Raw genomic sequence first — 5,127 nt, forward strand, 5'->3', positions numbered from 1 at the left:
GTACCAAACACTGCTGTATGATTCCTGTCAGACCCTTCGTACAATACAAAGAGGGATTCCTTTAAACAGGGACCTTCTATTTTAACCAAACTTTCAGATTCTATCAAGGGGACCATGATCTACAAACTACATTAATTGTGAACATTTGTAACGAATGAGTCGCACGCTACGACTACATAAACTCTACCGTAAATACGCATACCGCGCCTGCGAGTGCACGCTATCGCGGGTATGCGCCTTCACGGGAGAGCGTACGCATGCGCAGCGCGGACCAGTGTGCGGTGCAAATATGGCAACGTGCATAGAGACATTTTTCTGACTTTGACACTTTATACATACATACTAGTTACGAGTATACTATCTCTTTATCAACCAGTCTATATATTAGCAGCAGACACAGTACAGTGCGGTAGTTCACGGCTGTGGCTACCTCTGTGTCGGCACTCGGCAGCCCGTCCATAATTGTATACTAGTATCCAATCCATCCATCTCCATTGTTTACCGGAGGTGCCTTTTAGTTGTGCCTATTAAAATATGGAGAACAAAAATGTTGAGGTTCCAAAATTAGGGAAAGATCAAGATCCACTTCCACCTCGTGCTGAAGCTGCTGCCACTAGTCATGGCCGAGACGATGAAATGCCAGCAACGTCGTCTGCCAAGGCCGATGCCCAATGTCATAGTACAGAGCATGTCAAATCCAAAACACCAAATATCAGTAAAAAAAGGACTCCAAAACCTAAAATAAAATTGTCGGAGGAGAAGCGTAAACTTGCCAATATGCCATTTACCACACGGAGTGGCAAGGAACGGCTGAGGCCCTGGCCTATGTTCATGGCTAGTGGTTCAGCTTCACATGAGGATGGAAGCACTCAGCCTCTCGCTAGAAAAATGAAAAGACTCAAGCTGGCAAAAGCAGCACAGCAAAGAACTGTGCATTCTTCGAAATCCCAAATCCACAAGGAGAGTCCAATTGTGTCGGTTGCGATGCCTGACCTTCCCAACACTGGACGTGAAGAGCATGCGCCTTCCACCATTTGCACGCCCCCTGCAAGTGCTGGAAGGAGCACCCGCAGTCCAGTTCCTGATAGTCAGATTGAAGATGTCAGTGTTGAAGTACACCAGGATGAGGAGGATATGGGTGTTGCTGGCGCTGGGGAGGAAATTGACCAGGAGGATTCTGATGGTGAGGTGGTTTGTTTAAGTCAGGCACCCGGGGAGACACCTGTTGTCCGTGGGAGGAATATGGCCGTTGACATGCCAGGTGAAAATACCAAAAAAATCAGCTCTTCGGTGTGGAGGTATTTCACCAGAAATGCGGACAACAGGTGTCAAGCCGTGTGTTCCCTTTGTCAAGCTGTAATAAGTAGGGGTAAGGACGTTAACCACCTCGGAACATCCTCCCTTATACGTCACCTGCAGCGCATTCATAATAAGTCAGTGACAAGTTCAAAAACTTTGGGTGACAGCGGAAGCAGTCCACTGACCAGTAAATCCCTTCCTCTTGTAACCAAGCTCACGCAAACCACCCCACCAACTCCCTCAGTGTCAATTTCCTCCTTCCCCAGGAATGCCAATAGTCCTGCAGGCCATGTCACTGGCAATTCTGACGAGTCCTCTCCTGCCTGGGATTCCTCCGATGCATCCTTGCGTGTAACGCCTACTGCTGCTGGCGCTGCTGTTGTTGCCGCTGGGAGTCGATGGTCATCCCAGAGGGGAAGTCGTAAGCCCACTTGTACTACTTCCAGTAAGCAATTGACTGTTCAACAGTCCTTTGCGAGGAAGATGAAATATCACAGCAGTCATCCTACTGCAAAGCGGATAACTGAGGCCTTGGCATCCTGGGTGGTGAGAAACGTGGTTCCGGTATCCATCATTACTGCAGAGCCAACTAGAGACTTGTTGGAGGTACTGTGTCCCCGGTACCAAATACCATCTAGGTTCCATTTCTCTAGGCAGGCGATACCGAAAATGTACACAGACCTCAGAAAAAGAGTCACCAGTGTCCTAAAAAATGCAGCTGTACCCAATGTCCACTTAACCACGGACATGTGGACAAGTGGAGCAGGGCAGGGTCAGGACTATATGACTGTGACAGCCCACTGGGTAGATGTATGGACTCCCGCCGCAAGAACAGCAGCGGCGGCACCAGTAGCAGCATCTCGCAAACGCCAACTCTTTCCTAGGCAGGCTACGCTTTGTATCACCGGTTTCCAGAATACGCACACAGCTGAAAACCTCTTACGGCAACTGAGGAAGATCATCGCGGAATGGCTTACCCCAATTGGACTCTCCTGTGGATTTGTGGCATCGGACAACGCCAGCAATATTGTGTGTGCATTAAATATGGGCAAATTCCAGCACGTCCCATGTTTTGCACATACCTTGAATTTGGTGGTGCAGAATTTTTTAAAAAACGACAGGGGCGTGCAAGAGATGCTGTCGGTGGCCAGAAAAATTGCGGGACACTTTCGGCGTACAGGCACCACGTACAGAAGACTGGAGCACCACCAAAAACTACTGAACCTGCCCTGCCATCATCTGAAGCAAGAAGTGGTAACGAGGTGGAATTCAACCCTCTATATGCTTCAGAGGTTGGAGGAGCAGCAAAAGGCCATTCAAGCCTATACAATTGAGCACGATATAGGAGGTGGAATGCACCTGTCTCAAGTGCAGTGGAGAATGATTTCAATGTTGTGCAAGGTTCTGATGCCCTTTGAACTTGCCACACGTGAAGTCAGTTCAGACACTGCCAGCCTGAGTCAGGTCATTCCCCTCATCAGGCTTTTGCAGAAGAAGCTGGAGGCATTGAAGAAGGAGCTAAAAGGGAGCGATTCCGCTAGGCATGTGGAACTTGTGGATGCAGCCCTTAATTCGCTTAACAAGGATTCACGGGTGGTCAATCTGTTGAAATCAGAGCACTACATTTTGGCCACCGTGCTCGATCCTAGATTTAAAGCCTACCTTGGATCTCTCTTTCCGGCAGACACAAGTCTGCTGGGGTGCAAAGACCTGCTGGTGACAAAATTGTCAAGTCAAGCGGAACGCGACCTGTCAACATCTCCTCCTTCACATTCTCCCGCAACTGGGGGTGCGAGGAAAAGGCTCAGAATTCCGAGCCCACCCGCTGGCGGTGATGCAGGGCAGTCTGGAGCGACTGCTGATGCTGACATCTGGTCCGGACTGAAGGACCTGACAACGATTACGGACATGTCGTCTACTGTCACTGCATATGATTCTCTCAACATTGATAGAATGGTGGAGGATTATATGAGTGACCGCATCCAAGTAGGCACGTCACACAGTCCGTACTTATACTGGCAGGAAAAAGAGGCAATTTGGAGGCCCTTGCACAAACTGGCTTTATTCTACCTAAGTTGCCCTCCCACAAGTGTGTACTCCGAAAGAGTGTTTAGTGCCGCCGCTCACCTTGTCAGCAATCGGCGTACGAGGTTACATCCAGAAAATGTGGAGAAGATGATGTTCATTAAAATGAATTATAATCAATTCCTCCGCGGAGACATTGACCAGCAGCAATTGCCTCCACAAAGTACACAGGGAGCTGAGATGGTGGATTCCAGTGGGGACGAATTGATAATCTGTGAGGAGGGGGATGTACACGGTGATATATCGGAGGGTGAAGATGAGGTGGACATCTTGCCTCTGTAGAGCCAGTTTGTGCAAGGAGAGATTAATTGCTTCTTTTTTGGGGGGGGTCCAAACCAACCCGTCATATCAGTCACAGTCGTGTGGCAGACCCTGTCACTGAAATGATGGGTTGGTTAAAGTGTGCATGTCCTGTTTTGTTTATACAACATAAGGGTGGGTGGGAGGGCCCAAGGACAATTCCATCTTGCACCTCTTTTTTCTTTTCTTTTTCTTTGCATCATGTGCTGATTGGGGAGGGTTTTTTGGAAGGGACATCCTGCGTGACACTGCAGTGCCACTCCTAGATGGGCCCGGTGTTTGTGTCGGCCACTAGGGTCGCTAATCTTACTCACACAGTCAGCTACCTCATTGCGCCTCTTTTTTTCTTTGCGTCATGTGCTGTTTGGGGAGGGTTTTTTGGAAGGGACATCCTGCGTGACACTGCAGTGCCACTCCTAGATGGGCCCGGTGTTTGTGTCGGCCACTAGGGTCGCTAATCTTACTCACACAGCTACCTCATTGCGCCTCTTTTTTTCTTTGCGTCATGTGCTGTTTGGGGAGGGTTTTTTGGAAGGGCCATCCTGCGTGACACTGCAGTGCCACTCCTAGATGGGCCCGGTGTTTGTGTCGGCCACTAGGGTCGCTAATCTTACTCACACAGCTACCTCATTGCGCCTCTTTTTTTCTTTGCGTCATGTGCTGTTTGGGGAGGGTTTTTTGGAAGGGACATCCTGCGTGACACTGCAGTGCCACTCCTAGATGGGCCCGGTGTTTGTGTCGGCCACTAGGGTCGCTTATCTTACTCACACAGCGACCTCGGTGCAAATTTTAGGACTAAAAATAATATTGTGAGGTGTGAGGTATTCAGAATAGACTGAAAATGAGTGTAAATTATGGTTTTTGAGGTTAATAATACTTTGGGATCAAAATGACCCCCAAATTCTATGATTTAAGCTGTTTTTTAGTGTTTTTTGAAAAAAACACCCGAATCCAAAACACACCCGAATCCGACAAAAAAAATTCGGTGAGGTTTTGCCAAAACGCGTTCGAACCCAAAACACGGCCGCGGAACCGAACCCAAAACCAAAACACAAAACCCGAAAAATTTCAGGTGTACACACTTGTGGGAGGGCAACTTAGGTAGAATAAAGCCAGTTTGTGCAAGGGCCTCCAAATTGCCTCTTTTTCCTGCCAGTATAAGTACGGACTGTCTGACGTGCCTACTTGGATGCGGTCACTCATATAATCCTCCACCATTCTTTCAATGGGGAGAGAATCATATGCAGTGCCAGTAGACGACATGTCCGACTCCGTAATCGTTGTCAGGTCCTTCAGTCCGGACCAGATGTCAGCATCAGCAGTCGCTCCAGACTGCCCTGCATCACCGCCAGCGGGTGGGCTCGGAATTCTGAGCCTTTTCCTCGCACCCCCAGTTGCGGGAGAATGTGAAGGAGGAGATGTTGACAGGTCGCGTTCCGCTTG

Source organism: Pseudophryne corroboree, unplaced genomic scaffold (assembly GCF_028390025.1).
Source record: "Pseudophryne corroboree isolate aPseCor3 unplaced genomic scaffold, aPseCor3.hap2 scaffold_249, whole genome shotgun sequence".
Taxonomy (NCBI): domain Eukaryota; kingdom Metazoa; phylum Chordata; class Amphibia; order Anura; family Myobatrachidae; genus Pseudophryne; species Pseudophryne corroboree.